We start from the raw sequence: 17,823 nt of genomic DNA, 5'->3' as shown, positions 1-17,823 counted from the left end.
GGCGCGACGTCCTCGCACGTTCGTAGTCGGATCGTCAAAGTCGACTTCCACCAAAGCGAAATCCACCATCTCATCGAAAGACGGGACACCTTTGCCTCTATCAGATGGTAGGTATGAGTCCGCTAGTGACTATGATGAGGAGACTTTGGCTCTTATTACACGTGAAGAACATGGTGGAGATGATTCTGATCATGAGACGCAATACATGGCTCCTGAAGACGCTGACAGGTATGAATGTTTAGTTGCTCAACGTGTTTTGAGTGTGCAGGTCACACAAGCTGAGCAAAATCACAGGCACATTTTGTTCCATACCAAGGGAGTTGTGAAGGAACGTGTTGTGCGCGTCATCATTGACAGAGGGAGTTGCAACAACTTGGCTAGCATGGAGATGGTGGAGAAGCTTTCTCTCACCACAAGACCACATCCACATCCTTACTACATCCAATGGTTCAACAACAGCGGCAAGGTTAAGGTAACACGTACTGTTCATGTGCATTTTAGTATCTCTACATATGCTGATTATGTTGATTGTGATGTGGTACCTATGCAAGCATGTTCCTTATTACTTGGTAGACCATGGCAATTTGATAAAAATTCTGTACACCATGGTAGAAACAATCAGTATACTCTTGTTCATAAGGATAAAAATATTACTTTGCTTCCTATGACTCCTGATTCTGTTTTGAAAGATGATATTAATAGAGCTAATAAAGCAAAACAGGAGAAGAATAAGAGTGAAAATCAGATTGTGGCAAAAGAATTTGAGCAACAAATGAAGTCTAATAATAAACCATCTAGTGTTGCTTCTGAAATTAAATTGAAAAGTGCATGTTTATTTGCCACCAAATCTGATATTGATGAACTAGATTTTAGCAAATATGTTTGCTATGCTTTTGTGTGCAAAGAGGCATTATTTTCATTCAAGGACGTGCCTTCCTCTTTGCCTCCTGCTGTCACTAACATTTTGCAGGAGTTCGCCGACGTCTTTCCACAAGACGTGCCACCGGGATTACCGCCTATTCGAGGGATTGAGCATCAGATTGACTTAATTCCCGGTGCTTCACTGCTAAACCATGCGCCATACCGTACCAATCCAGAGGAGACGAAGGAGATTATGCGTCAAGTACAAGAGCTTCTCGACAAAGGTTATATACGTGAATCCCTTAGTCCTTGTGTTGTTCCTATTATTCTAGTGCCGAAAAAGGATGGTACATCACGTATGTGTGTTGATTGTAGACGCATTAATAATATTACTATTTGTTATCGTCATCCTATTCCTAGGCTAGATGATATGCTTGATGAATTGAGTGGCTCTACAATATTCTTCAAAGTTGATTTGCGTATTGGATACCATCAAATTCGTATGAAATTGGGAGATGAATGGAAAATAGCATTTAAAACTAAGTTTGGATTATATGAGTGGGTAGTCATGCCTTTTGGGTTAACTAATGCCCCTAGTACTTTCATGAGATTAATGAACGAAGTTTTACGTGCTTTCATTGGACGATTTGTGGTAGTTTACTTTGATGACATATTGATTTATAGCAGATCTTTGGAAGAACATTTGGAACATTTACGTGCTATTTTTATTTCTCTACGTGATGCACGTTTGTTCGGTAACCTTGGGAAGTGCACCTTTTGCACCGACCGTATATCTTTTCTTGGCTATGTCGTTACTCCACAGGGAATTGAAGTTGACAAAGCCAAGATAGAAGCTATTGAGAGTTGGCCGCAGCCCAAAACTGTCACACAAGTGACGAGTTTTCTTGGCCTCGCTGGATTCTATAGGCGTTTTGTGAGAGATTTCAGCACCATTGCTGCACCTCTCAACGAGCTTACAAAGAAGGATGTGTCTTTTGTTTGGGGTACCGCACAGGAAGAAGCCTTCACGGTATTGAAAGATAAGTTGACACATGCTCCTTTACTCCAACTTCCTGATTTTAATAAGACTTTTGAGCTTGAATGTGATGCTAGTGGAATTGGATTAGGAGGTGTGTTATTACAAGATGGCAAACCTGTTGCATACTTTTCTGAAAAATTGAGTGGGCCTAGTCTGAATTATTCTACTTATGATAAAGAATTATATGCTCTTGTTCGGACTTTAGAAACATGGCAACATTATTTATGGTCCAAAGAATTTGTTATACATTCTGATCATGAATCTTTGAAAAATATTAAAAGTCAAGCTAAACTAAATCGTGAACATGCTAAATGGGTTGAATACATTGAGACTTTCCCTTATGTCATTAAACACAAGAAGGGTAAAGAAAATGTTATTGCTGATGCATTGTCTCGTCGCTATACTATGCTTTTACAACTTGACTTCAAAATATTTGGTTTGAAGACCATCAAAGATCAATATGTGCATGATGCTGATTTTAAAGATGTATTGCAGAATTGTAAAGAAGGAAGAACATGGAAAAAGTTCGTCGTTAATAATGGATTTGTGTTCCGTGCTAACAAGCTATGCATTCCAGCTAGCTCCGTTCGTCTTTTGTTGTTGCAGGAGGTGATAGAGGTGGGGTGTCCCGATCTTTCGATGAGATGATAACTATCGATTTGGTGGAGACGACTTTGAAGATCCGACTACAAACGTGCAACGATGTTGCGCCTTAGCAATTGCTAAACCAACTCCGAGAGGTTATTGACCACGCCAGAGCACGATCAACCTGACCACGAAGGTCTATTCCTGCAAGCAATCGAAGAACAAGCAAGAATTTGATAAAATCAATCTGAATATTGCGAATATGTATGAAGTACTGATAATGGTGGGGATACGAAAAGTGGTCTTGATCTGGTCGTTGGACACAAACGAAGCATACGAAGTTGCAATGGCTAAATTTTATCTAAACAAATCCCAACGAAAAAGCTACTAGATGGATCTACTTATATAGGAGCAAGGGGTGGCGGCCAAGGATGTGGGAGAACGTCCCAAGGCAGCCTAAAACCAATCCTAGGTCGTACAAGGGTCATGGGCCCAAGTGGAGGTGATGCAACACCTTTGGACTTGTTGTTTGACCCGGATTCTGCTGCAGCGTCAGATTGTTTCGTCGATATCTCAATGCTCCATACGAATTTGAAGGTGAATCCAATTGGGATGGAAAGAGCACAGAATCTAGATTCCAAGAAAAAAAGAATCACCAAATTCGGAGTCCGTATGAAAAAGTTGTTGGCGTTTTGAGTCAGGTATGTCTGTGCAGTCCAAATCTGAATCCAGAACGTGAGAGACTTGGACTCTATCTTATCTTGGCCCAAAAGTAACGTGAGAGAACTTTTTGAACAACACTTAAACATCTCTTTCTCCCTTATCTTCATATGTGAATTGTACAAATGTCCCATACACCTGCAATTAGACAAAACACAAAAGTGTGTGAAGTATTTTTGTTCTGGATAACATAAATAGATTATTGAATAGTTTGCACTAGAAATCACCTGACAAATATGCATGTATGCAATATTTTTGGTCGTATCCAAGGAGGCACATGGAGGAGGACTAATGGGACACTTTGGCGTGAAGAAGACGGAGGATGTACTTGCTACACATTTCTTTTGGCCAAAGATGAGACGGGATGTTGAGCGTTTTATTGCTCGCTGCACTACATGTCAGAAAGCTAAGTCACGACTCAATCCTCATGGTTTATATATGTCTTTGCCTATACCTAGTGTTCCTTGGGAGGATATATCTATGGACTTTGTTTCAGATTTACCTAGAACAAAGAAGGGGAGGGATAGCATATTTGTTGTCGTGGATAGATTCTCGAAATTGCACACTTTATACCATGTCATAAAAGCGATGATGCTGTTAATGTTGCTGATTTGTTCTTTCATGAAATTATTCTCTTGCATGGTGTGCCAAATACTATTGTTTCATATCATGATACTAAATTTCTTAGCCACTTTTGGAGATGTTTATGGGCTAAGTTGGGGACTAAACTGCTTTTTAGTACTACTTGTCACCCCCAAACTGATGGACAAACTGAAGTAGTCAATAGAACATTGTCTACTATGCTTAGGGCTGTTTTGAAGAATAATAAGAAAATGTGGGAAGAATGCTTGCCTCATATTGAATTTGCTTATAATCGTTCATTGCATTCTACTACTAAGATGTGCCCTTTTGAAATTGTGTATGGGTTCCTACCTCGTGCACCTATTGATTTGTTGCCTCTTCCATCTTCGGAGAAGGTTAATTTTGATGCTAAACAACGTGCTGAATTGATTTTAAAAATGCATGAGTTAACTAAGGAAAACATTGAGCGTATGAATGCTAAATATAAACTTGCTGGAGATAAGGGTAGAAAACATGTTGTGTTTGCACCTGGAGATCTTGTTTGGTTACATTTGCGTAAGGATAGATTTCCTGATTTGCGCAAATCAAAGCTAATGCCACGTGCTGATGGTCCCCTTAAGGTGTTGGAGAAAATAAATGATAATGCATATAAACTTGAGCTGCCTGCAGATTTTTGGGGTTAGTCCCACTTTTAATATTGCAGATTTGAGGCCTTATTTGGGTGAGGATGATGAACTTCCGTCGAAGATGACTACATTTCAAAAGGGGAGGATGATGAGGACATCTATACCATTTTTACACCCACAGCCCCTGCTGCTATACATACTAGACCAATTACTAGAGCTCGCCAGGTACTTTCATTTCTTGGTAATGATTCTAATGTTCATGAGAATATGATGCTGCCTAAATTGGATACATTTGTTTTGCTTACAAATGAAGGGCCTAGCTTGGAGAAGGATGAACATTGGAGCAAGAACAAGCATAGAGATGATGGCATGCGCAAGGGGAACAAGAATGGAGTTACAAGTGATGATTTCAGGACTTTGAAGCCACCATAATGGGTGCATGAAGCCTTGGACGAAATATACAAGATGCCACTTCATAAATTTCGTCCCGAGGCTATTCTAGGTGTTGCGTCACCTTATTATTGGGCCAGGCCCATGTAATTTCGAAATACATAAGTATAGGCTATCTTTAGAGTCCGTATGTGTGGGGAAACAAGAGATAGGGTTGATTTCGGACCCCTCCACCAAGGGCCACGAAATTCCCCCCCTCTTCCTCCATATATACAGCCCTTAGGGCACCGTTTAGACATTGGGTTTTTCTTAGATTAAAGTTCGCCATAGCTGCAACTCCGCGTACTTCGTTTGTGTTCAATGACCGGACAAAGGCGTCACAGAACCCCACCTTGATCAATAAAGCTTTCATCTTATATTCGCAATATCCAGATTGCAATCTCAGTTTCTTGCTTGTTCTTCGTTTGCTCGCAGGAAACAGACCCTCATGGTCAGGTTGATCGTGCTCCGACGTGGTCAATAACCTCTCAGAGTTGGTTTAGCGATTGCTAAGGCGCGATGTCCTCACACGTTCGTAGTCGGATCGTCAGAGTCGACTTCCACCAAAGTGATATCCATCATCTCATCAAAAGACGGGACACCTTTGCCTATATCACGCGTACTTCTTCATCTACTCCGACTGATGAGACCGTCAAGACAAGCTCCTTCAAGTGTTTCACTTGCGGCGGCCGAGGCCACAAGTCCTATGAATGCACAAACAAGCGCACCATGATCCTCAACGACGAGGGCACCTACGACTCCATGAGTGATGAGGAGATGGAAGCTCTTGAGCAAGTGGCCATGCACCGGCGAGTGAACGAGGATGAAGATGATCAAGTCTTTTGTGATGAGGATTCGAGCCCCGCTCTCGACTCTTCAACATCAACAAGAAGAAGACCAACGATGCCACATCTTCCACACAAACGCCGGCATCAAGGGAAGGTCCTTCAAGGTCATCATCCATGGAGGTAGTTGCCACAACTTGGCAAGTGAAGAAATATGCTACAAGCTTCAATTGGTTAAGAGGAAGCACTCGCACCCCTACAAGGTTCAATGGCTAAGTGACTCCGGCACTATACGAGTTGAGCATACGGTCCAAGTCTCCTTCAAAATTGGTGCATATGAAGACACTTTGGAGTGTGATGTGGTCCCCATGACCGGTTGCCACCTCCTTCTTGGTAGGCCATGGCAATTCGATCGTGGTGTCATCCACAACAGGCGCACCAATCACTATAGCTTCAAGATGAAAGGGAAGGAATATGTGCTACGACCTACGTCTCCTAGTCAAGTGATAGCCGACAAGCAAGCCACCCATCATGGAGAGAAGAGTGAGAAAGTGATCCACCCAAAAGTGAGTGAGAGCCACAAGCCAAACTTGAGTGCCTCTTCGCCTAGAGAGAAAAACTTAGTCCTGTTTGCCATAAAAAGTGAGATGAGAGAAGTGTGTGAGAACCCTTCGAGTGTTATGTACTTTGTCCTTGTGTGCAAGGATGGAGAACCAAAAACTAACACCTCTCACGAGCTACCGTTAGTGTTTCAATCTCTTTTGCAGGAATTCCAAGATGTTTTCCCCGATGAGCTACCTCCGGGTCTACCTCCTCTATGAGGCATTGAGCATCAAATCGACCTCATTCCCGGAGCGCCCCTACCAAACAAAGCTCCATACCGCGTCAACCTGAAAGAAACTAAGGAGATCCAACAGCAAGTACAACAACTAATCAACAATGGTCATGTACGTGAAAGCCTAAGCCCTTGTGTCGTTCCGGTTATACTTGTGCCTAAGCCCGATGGATGTTTCCGCTTGTGTTCCGATTGTAGACCTATAAATGCTATTACCGTTTGCTATAGGCATCCCATTCCTTGCTTAGATGATATGCTTGATGAACTTAGTGGAGCCAACTTTTTCTCAAAAATTGATCTTAAAAGTGGCTATTATCAAATCCGCATACAAGAGGGTGATGAATGGAAAACTGCTTTCAAAATCAAAAGTTGGCCCCAACCCACCAATTTGCAACAAGTGCGTAGTTTTCTTGGTCTAGCAGCTTTTTACCGTCGCTTTGTGAAAGATTTTAGCACTACTGCGCCTTTGCATGGTTTGAGTAAGAAGAATGCTCCTTTCGTTTGGGGATCTTTGCAATCCACCGCTTTTGATGAGCTCAAGTCTTTGCTTACTCATGCTCGGATTCTTGCTTTGCCCAACTTTGACAAAACATTTGAGGTTCATTGTGATGCAAGTGGTACCGGAATTGGCGGAGTTTTGATGCAAGAAAAACGAGCCATTGCATATTTTAGTGAAAAACTCTCTGGTGCTCAACTTAACTATCCCATCTATGACAAAGAATTGTATGCTTTAGTGCGTGTGCTACATGTTTGGGAACATTATCTTAGACCTCATGAGTTTGTCATCCATACCGATCATGAAACGCTTAAGTACTTAAAAGGTCAAACTAAGTTGAACAAGCGTCATGCCAAATGGAGTGAATTTATTGAATATTTCCCCTATGTGATCAAGTACATTAAGGGTAAGGAAAATGTAGTTGTGGATGCACTTTCACGCATAAGTACGCTTGTCACTAAACTTGAGTTGAATGTTATTGGTTTTGAGCAAATCACAGACTTGTATGCTAATGATACATCTTTTGCGACTCCTTATGCTAAATGTTTGACGCATACATCTTGGGACCAATATTACATCGAGGATGGTTATCTTGTGAGAGCTAACAAACTATGCATTCCCGAGTCTTCTCTTCGTTTGCTCCTTTTGCAAGAGGCTCATGGAGGCGGACTCATGGGACATTTTGGACGTGACAAGACATTCGCCACGCTCTCCAAGAACTACTTTTGGCCCAAGATGTTCCGAGACGACTCACGTTTCACAAGCCGATGCTCTACATGTCGCAAAGCTAAGTCTAAAGCTCAATCACATGGTCTTTACATGCCTCTTCCTATTCCTTATCAACCTTGGGAAGACATTAGCATGGATTTTGTACTTGGTTTGCCTAGAACTCAAAATGGCAAGGATTCCGTGTTTGTTGTTCTGGACCGATTTTCTAAGATGGCACATTTCATCCCTTGCAACAAGATAGACGATGATTCACACATTGCAAATCTCTTTTGTAGGGAAATCTTGCGCCTCCATGGAGTACCAAAGACAATCGTCTCCGACCGCGACGTCAAGTTCTGGAGTTACTTTTGGAAGACGCTATGCGCCAAGCTCGGAATCAAGCTCTTGTTCTCATCCGCATACCATCCTCAAACCGACGGCCAAACGGAGGTGACGAACCAAACACTATCCACTCTACTTCGTGTGTTGATCAAGAAGAACATCAAGGAGTGGGAGGCATGTCTACCCATCTCCGAGTACGCCTACAACCGTGCAAGACATTCGACGACTGGCAAGTCCCCCTTCGAGGTCGTCTACGGGTTCAACCCGTTGTCCCCATTGGACATTTTACCTCTTCCTCTACAAGAGCGCACCAACCTCGACGCAAGTGCCCGTGCAATCTACATGAAGAAGATGCATGAAGATACAAGACACACCATCGAGCGCCAAGTACAACTACTCGCGACCAAGCTCAACATCAACAAGCATCCCATGATATACAACATTGGAGACCTCGTGTGGCTACACCTTCGCAAGGACCGCTTCCCCAACGAACGCAAGTCCAAGCTTCTCCCTCAAGCCGACGGACCCTTCAAGGTGCTAGCACGCTACAACAACAACGCTTACAAGATTGATCTCCCACACGAGAAGTACAATGTGAGCGACATCTTCAACATCTCCGATCTCTCCCCGTACCATGGTGATGAGGATTTCGATCCGAGGTCGGATCTTTCCCAAGGGGGGGGAGAGGATGCGGAGCATCCTTCGGTCATACCCATGGACCTTCCATCATCTCACCAAGCACAAAGAGGACCCATGACTAGAGCACGAGCTAGAGCTCTCGAGACCAAGGTGACTTCTCTCCTTAGTGATATATCACATGATCCTCTCGAGACATGGCTACTACCTCAATCCGGAATGTTGTGCATGATTAGGTACCAAGAGGACCCTCCCGAGGATGCACATGAAGATGGCCAAGACCCCAAGTACATGGAAGAAGAGAACCAATGGAAGAAGGCAAGAATAGCCTCCAGGCGCCGGACTTCCGGCAAGGACCCTGGACATCCGGCCCCTGGAGATCTACACGGCCAGCCCTCTGTAGAAGAAACTACAGCAACTGGACATCCGTCGTCCAGCCCGGACATCCGGCCCCCACCAGAAATCCGGCCAAAGTCCCGTACATCTGGCATCAGCGACCAGAGAGCACAGAAGCTTGCCCTGTCAGCCCGGACATCCGGCGATCACCCCGGACATCCGGCGTCTCCCGAAGCAGCGGACATCCGGACCCTCCGAGCGAACATCCGGCACCGCCCATCCAGAGAGCAAAACAGCCATCTGCGCCATCCCGGACATCCGGCTCCTCAGCCCGGACATCCGGCGCCTCGCGAGCTATCGGACATCCGGCTCGACGCCCGGATGTCCGGCCTTCCCAGCGCCTGCGCGCACGCGTTGGACTGAGTCCATGTACCCCTTCGCCCCTAGCCTATATATAGGACTCCTCCTCCTCACTTCGAGACATAGCATTGTGATAACTCATTTAGAGATAGAGCTCTGCTCATCCGTACCGGATCTACTCCACGTGAGGGATCGTGCCTCTTAGGAGAAGATCCATTCGGATTCAAGGCCTCCATCCAGAGAAGACAATCAAGACCTCCTCATGGAGAAGAACGGTTCCCTTTGTATCCTTCCTTTGTTGATTTTGGATCATGTGTTACCTTATGCTTTCGGTGATCTAGCCCTTTTGTGACCGATTACTTGTTGGTTGAGTGATTCTCTCGTTTCTCCCCGTGTTTTCCCTTGTGTTTTCCGTGCGTTCTTCATGTTCCCCCATAGGATCCACTCCAAACGTGAAAGATCGGCCCCCTAGGGTTCCGCCCTACATCAGGAAGCCTTGTGTCATCTGCCCTGCGAGGCTTGGCCCCTCGCGAGTCTTGAACTTGGGTTGATGAAGCCGGGCCATACTGGGCCACTACTCAAGCCACGCCACAGGCCGCAGGAAGGCAAGTCTGGGGATCCCCGTTCCTAGAATGCCGATAGCCAGTATGTTTTGGCTTGAATGGCCTTAATTCTAGTCTTTTTCGTAATTGCATAACACTATATTATGTTTGGGTTGTTACCCGCCCTGACTTTTGACGTTAAGTCGCCAGGGCATATGTTGTTTAAACTTTGTGCAGGACATGCAAACTTTCAATGGAAATACGAGTACTGGAATGGCCTATATGAGTGAGTACACCAGGCAGATCATAAAGATTAAATTAGCGGCTCAAAATTCAAAGGTAAACATGCATGAAGGCATGACATGACAGATCATTGTTTTCAACTATCCTATTACAAGTCTTTGATTTAATCCCACAGAAGTTTTTAAGTTCAAATGTTTTGGAGCTGCACTCCTATAAGCCGGCCTGAGAACCGCCTGGATCGTCATCTCTATGATAAGTTTTCTTCTTGCCGCCTTGATGATTGTGGATCATCCTGCGCCGGCTCTTCTTCGTCGATCATCTGAAGATCAGTTGTTGTTCAGTCGATGCCGATTAAAGCTTCGAAAGTGGCCTCATCATTAAGTATAATAGAATGATCAATGTCAGGGGTGAAGGTATGCTTATGTCGAGGAGCAATAACGTTGACAACATCATGAGCTGGCGGCTTAATATTCTAGTTGTTCTCATCATAAGCCGGCGTGTGGTGATTTAAAATCATATATTCAATCAGTTTGCAAGCGACGGGTCGCATCTCCCTGACACAGATATTTGAAGTCTTGTTCCTCAAAGGTAGACCCGTTATCTTTTAACTCTAGGCAGTCGGTGGCTATTTCCACCGAGTCAAGCTCTGATTGCCATGCTTTAGCTCGGCCCAGAGCAACAATGGGTCCGGCTCGGGCGTCTGACAGCTTATATTTTGTGACTTGAGCCGACGCTGTCGAGAGCTGATCCTGCATGGTTTTGATCTGAGTGGGAGGTTTTCTGCCACCTGATAAAGCAACAAGGCTTCGCAAGGTTCCGGTGTATAGCTACACAGTTAATGAATATACTGCCTTGAGCTTCATCAACATATTTTCGCCAAGGTTGGCACTTCTGGGGTCTGTTCATAAGTTGCCAAGCAAGTTAAAACATCATGAATTGAGAATCGCCAGGTGAATTAACATAATATCAAAACATGTGTTCAAATGCATATGAGTCTTAGCAAAGATGGAGGTTGTCATATGGGTGATATGTTATTTTAAGCCGGCAAGCTCATAAGCAACTGACTTAAGTTGTGCTTCCGCCTCTGCGTCTCTCTTCAGTAGTGCAGTCTTGTCAGATTCCCAGGCAGCTCTCTCTATATCAAAACTTGCTTTAAGCTTCTCAACTTCCTCCAACGAAGTTTTCAGCTCTAGCTTGGCCTTGGATGTCTCTGCCTGCTGCAACTTTATATTCTTCCTCAAATCACCCACTTGTGATTCCTTCATGCTCAATCCTGCCTGAAATACAATGATACAACAATGGTTACAAAACAAGGTTGAACTATTGGTGATGATAACCTGTTAAAAGTCCCAAGCACACTGATGTAGGGTGTAACCCAATGAGGGATCTTTTCAGACTTGGAGGGGGAAAAGGAGAGTAACAACAAGAACACAAAGAGGAAATCACACCAACAATTCCCGATTACACATCCACTAGAATAACAACACAAGATCCACAAGTCACAAACACAATCAAAGGAAAGATACAATGGCAAAGTTCATCCCAAATCTAAAGGAGATGGGGTGATGCGGAGCATCCTACGGTCATCCCCATGGACCTACCTTCGTCTCATAAAGAGCCAAGAGGACCTATGACACGAGCACGAACTAGAGCTCTCGAGAACGAGGTGACTTCTCTCCTTAGTGATATCACATATGATCCACTCGAGACATGGCTACTACCTAAGTCCGATATACTATGCATGATTCGGTGTCAAGAGGAACCTCCCGAGGATGCACGTGAAGAAGGAGAAGCCGCCAACTCCACGGATGAAGAGAACCAACTGAAACGGGAAAGTTCACCTTCCAGGCCCCGGACATCCGGCCCCTGGAGCGTCTCCATTAACAACAGCCAGGCTGGCCAAGTCTACAGGGCCCGGACATCGGGCCCCAGCCCGGAAATTCGGCCAAAGTCCCGGAAATCCGGCGCCACGCGCCAGGAACTACAGAAGCTCTCGCCTCCAGCCCGGACATCCGGCGACTAGGCCCGCACATCCGGCCCCTCCGGAAGCCCCGGACATCCGGCCCCACCTATCTGCGCACAGTAAAGGGCCGAAGCCCATGTACCTCTTCGCCCCCGAGACTATATATACTCCTTCCCTTCCTCTTTCTAGGGTTAGAATTGGTTTATCTCATATTTGTGTGACAGCCTTGCTCATCCACTTGGATACTTCTCCTCGGAGTCCACGACCTCTTCGGAGAAGATCCCCCAAGTGGATTCAAGACCCCTTTCTATGGAAGACCATCAAGACCTCCTCACGGAGAAGAACCGTTCCTTTGTATCCTTACCTTTGTTGATTGTGGATCATATGTTACTCTTTGTGTTCGGTGATCTAGCACTTGTGTGATTGATTCCTTGTTGGTTTAGTGATTCTCTCTCATTTTCCCCGTGTTTCCCCTTTTGTGCTTCCGCGTGTTCTTCGTGATTCCCCGTAGGATCCACTCCAAACGTGAAAGATCTTCACCCTAGGGTTCCGCCCTACATCATCTTGGTATCATGAACCACGTTGATCACGTTTTTGGAGCCCCTACCCCGTGTTTTCTAGCTTGATTTTGTTGTTTTCATCCTAAATCCGAAAATCCCCACCAAAAATAGCCCCAATTTTTTTTTGTGATTTGTTGGTGTGATGAAATTTGGTTAGATTTGGTCCATGGATTTGTGTTGCTGCGTGTGGATCTAGCTTTCCCCACCCTCCCCACCCTTTTACATTCACCAATTCGTCCGAATTTTGCCCCGAAGTTGCAATTTTCCCCGTGGAGTTCATCGTGTTCATCCCCGATTCAGAGCCCGGACATCCACCTCGTGTCCACCGGACATCCGGAGCTGGCCCGGACATCTGGCCCCTAGGAAAAGCAATTCCACCCCCCACGCCACTTCCGCATACTTTCGCTCAATTTTGCCCCGGCGCCCACGCCTCCTTCCGCATACCCACAACACCTTCCACAAACACCACCATCGCTCACCGATACCTCCGATGTCGATTTTGACACGTTTTGGTCTTTGAGATTTTGAGTTGTGGTTCCCGTGTCCTATTGTGTTTCGGCTATATTGGTACGGTTGGATGTCACCATCACCACCGCTCATCTCCATCGACTACTCAACATCGCCAAGGACGGTAACCTCAACAACATCTTTGTCATACCTTGCAATTGCATTGATACCCCCACATGGCCTTACTTTTGCGTAGCTTACCCATCGAGACTAGCCATTGAGTATTGCCGGCAATGTGACTTGTGCACATTAGTGATCATACTCCATAGCATACATACCATAACACCGTGGTGCATATCTTTGATGAGGACATCAATACAATTGTTACACCCACAGCCCCTGCTGCTATACATACTGGACCAATTACTAGAGCTCGTGCACGCCAACTAAATTACCAGGTACTTTCGTTTCTTGGTAATGATTCTAATGTTCATGAGAATATGATGCTGCCTAAATTGGATACATTTGTTTTGCTTACAAATGAAGGGCCTAGCTTGGAGAAGGATGAACATTGGAGCAAGAACAAGCATGGAGATGATGGCATGCGCAAGGGGAACAAGAACGGAGTTACAAGTGATGATTTCAGGACTTTGAAGCCACCATAATGGGTGCATGAAGCCTTGGACGAAATATACAAGATGCCACTTCATAAATTTCGTCCCGAGGCTATTTTAGGTGCTGCGTCACCTTATTATTGGGCCAGGCCCATGTAATTTCGAAATACATAAGTATAGGCTATTTTTAGAGTCCGTATGTGTGGGAAAACAAGAGATAGGGTTGATTTCGGACTCCTCCACCAAGGGCCACGAAATTCCCCCCCTCTTCCTCCATATATACAGCCCTTAGGGCATCTTTAGACTTTGGGTTTTGTTTAGATTAAAAGTTCGCCATAGCTGCAACTTCGCGTACTTCGTTTGTGTTCAACGACCAGACAAAGGCGTCACAGAACCCCACCTTGATCAATAAAGCTTTCATCTTATATTCGCAATATCCAGATTGCAATCTTAGTTTCTTGCTTGTTCTTCGTTTGCTCGCAGGAAACAGACCCTCGTGGTCAGGTTGATCGTGCTCCGGCGTGGTCAATAACCTCTCGGAGTTGGTTTAGCGATTGCTAAGGCGCGACGTCCTCGCACGTTCGTAGTCGGATCGTCAAAGTCGACTTCCACCAAAGCGAAATCCACCATCTCATCGAAAGACGGGACACCTTTGCCTCTATCAAGTGGTATCAGATTTCCAGGTTGCTCGGTGAGATTTTACAGTTTTTCGTAGTTTAGATCGAGTCTGTTCTTCATACCTACAGTCCACGAAAAAGCCAAAAAAAATTAGGGTTAGTTCATCATATCCGAACCAATCTGAGCCTTTGCATAATCTTTTTAGGGTTTTGCTTTGTTGAATTTGCGGTTGCATCGTCGTGTCTAGTTGCTGGTCTTAGAGTCTAGTCTTTTAGAGTTTCGAGTTCTGGTCATAAGTTATCACGCCGCCGCCGCACCATCATCATCGCCCCTGCCATCTACCACCACCGCACCGAATCCGTATCCATATACCACCACCAATCCGTGTCCATATACCACCACCGATCCATATCCATATACTACCACCGCTACCACCACCGCTGCCATATACCACCACCATATATCCACCACCAATCCGAGTTCCTTGCTTATTAGGTTTACCTCGAACAAAGAAGGGGAGGGATAGCATATTTGTTGTCGTGGATAGATTCTCGAAAATGGCACACTTTATACCATGTCATAAAAGCGATGATGCTGTTAATGTTGCTGATTTGTTCTTTCGTGAAATTATTCGCTTGCATGGTGTGCCAAATACTATTGTTTCAGATCGTGATACTAAATTTCTTAGCCACTTTTGGAGATGTTTATGGGCTAAGTTGGGGAGTAAACTGCTTTTTAGTACTACTTGTCACCCCCAAACTGATGGACAAACTGAAGTAGTCAATAGAACGTTGTCTACTATGCTTAGGGCTGTTTTGAAGAATAATAAGAAAATGTGGGAGGAATGCTTGCCTCATATTGAATTTGCTTATAATCGTTCATTGCATTCTACTACTAAGATGTGCCCTTTTGAAGTTGTGTATGGTTTCCTACCTCGTGCACCTATTGATTTGTTGCCTCTTCCATCTTCGGAGAAGGTTAATTTTGATGCTAAACAACATGCTGAATTGATTTTAAAAATGCATGAGTTAACTAAGGAAAACATTGAGCGCATGAATGCTAAATATAAACTTGCTGGAGATAAGGGTAGAAAACATGTTGTGTTTGCACCTGAAGATCTTGTTTGGTTACATTTGCGTAAGGATAGATTTCCTGATTTGCGCAAATCAAAGTTAATGCCACGTGCTGATGGTCCCTTTAAGGTGTTAGAGAAAATAAATGATAATGCATATAAACTTGAGCTGCCTGCAGATTTTGGGGTTAGTCCCACTTTTAACATTGCAGATTTGAAGCCTTATTTGGGTGAGGAAGATGAACTTCCGTCGAGGACGACTTCATTTCAAGAAGGGGAGGATGATGAGGACATCAATACAATTGTTACACCCACAGCCCCTGCTGCTATACATACTGGACCAATTACTAGAGCTCGTGCACGCCAACTAAATTACCAGGTACTTTCATTTCTTGGTAATGATTCTAATGTTCATGAGAATATGATGCTGCCTAAATTGGATACATTTGTTTTGCTTACAAATGAAGGGCCTAGCTTGGAGAAGGATGAACATTGGAGCAAGAACAAGCATGGAGATGATGACATGCGCAAGGGGAACAAGAACGGAGTTACAAGTGATGATTTCAGGACTTTGAAGCCACCATAATGGGTGCATGAAGCCTTGGACGAAATATACAAGATGCCACTTCATAAATTTCGTCCCGAGGCTATTTTAGGTGCTGCGTCACCTTATTATTGGGCCAGGCCCATGTAATTTCGAAATACATAAGTATAGGCTATTTTTAGAGTCCGTATGTGTGGGGAAACAAGAGATAGGGTTGATTTCGGACCCCTCCACCAAGGGCCACGAAATTCCCCCCTCTTCCTCCATATATATAGCCCTTAGGGCATCGTTTAGACTTTGGGTTTTGTTTAGATTAAAAGTTCGCCATAGCTGCAACTTCGCGTACTTCGTTTGTGTTCAACGACCAGACAAAGGCGTCACAGAACCCCACCTTGATCAATAAAGCTTTCATCTTATATTCGCAATATCCAGATTGCAATCTTAGTTTCTTGCTTGTTCTTCATTTGCTCGCAGGAAACAGACCCTCGTGGTCAGGTTGATCGTGCTCCGGCGTGGTCAATAACCTCTCGGAGTTGGTTTAGCGATTGCTAAGGCGCGACGTCCTCGCACGTTCGTAGTCGGATCGTCAAAGTCGACTTCCACCAAAGCGATATCCATCATCTCATCGAAAGACGGGACACCTCCGCCTCTATCAAGTGGTATCAGATTTCCAGGTTGCTCGGTGAGATTTTACAGTTTTTCGTAGTTTAGATCGAGTCTGTTCTTCATACCTACAGTCCACGGAAAAGCCACAAAAAAAATTAGGGTTAGTTCATCATATCCGAACCAATCTGAGCCTTTGCATAATCTTTTTAGGGTTTTGCTTTGTTGAATTTGCGGTTGCATCGTCGTGTCTAGTTGCTGGTCTTAGAGTCTAGTCTTTTAGAGTTTCGAGTTCTGGTCATAAGTTGTCACGCCGCCGCCGCACCATCATCATCACCCCTGCCATCTACCACCACCGCTTATCCGCCACCGCTTCGAATCCGTATCCATATACCACCACAGCTGTCATATACCACCACCGCTGCCATCTACCACCATATATCCACCACCAATCTGAGTTCTTGTCATATTAGGTTTGTTTTTGAGATCCATCTAGATTCCGATTCGTGTTTCCTTGCCGGAGTAGGTTTCGGAAAAAAAAAAGTCGGGTAGCCACGCTCCGTTTAGGCCCAAAATTTTTCGAAAACGCATTTTTCGAAAAAATTTCTGGCTATCCTATTTTTAGGTGTTTCTGAGTGTTTTCAGACAGGTGCCATTATAGGAAGTTTTTTTTGACCCGTTTCCAGCTTTTGGGACGGGCAGTCAAAAAAAAAAAATTGGTCAAAAAAATTTCGTGCCCATCCTGTCAGTTTGAGCTAAGAAGAGTTTTGAGACACTCGCCATTATAGTGATTTTTCGCAAAAAAAAAAAGCGAAAAAAAAAATTCCAGAGTGTGCTTTTCCCTTGTTTACGTGCCGCGCCGTGATTTTGTTAGTGTTCTAGGCTCGCGTCTCTAGCACAGTCTAGCCTAGGACCAGCACAGTACCGTCGTTGAGCGTTTATTCAACTTTGCATCTCTGAATTGATTATTGCTGACCCTTTTTGCTACCATATTATAAGCCTTCCCAGCTCCACATACATCTACGTCGTGCGTTTGACTCTCCCTGGTAATCGCTCTATCCAAGCTTTGAGAGTTTTTGACTACAACGGTTGCCGATCACCGCCTGCTGCTGGGTAAGAACTGGTAAGAATTTGAGATTTGCTTGACGGATTTGTGACACCCACCACCACCACTTGTTCGTAGTCTGTAGGATCATATTCTTGTGTGTTTCTATTGCTGCTAACCATGCCAGGATCACAAGCCGACGAGATTGACTGGGAGAATTTATCGAACAAGG

Source organism: Triticum dicoccoides, chromosome 4B (assembly GCF_002162155.2).
Source record: "Triticum dicoccoides isolate Atlit2015 ecotype Zavitan chromosome 4B, WEW_v2.0, whole genome shotgun sequence".
Lineage (NCBI taxonomy): Eukaryota > Viridiplantae > Streptophyta > Magnoliopsida > Poales > Poaceae > Triticum > Triticum dicoccoides.
The sequence above is the reverse complement of the archived record's forward strand: the minus strand, read 5'-3'. Positions refer to the sequence as shown.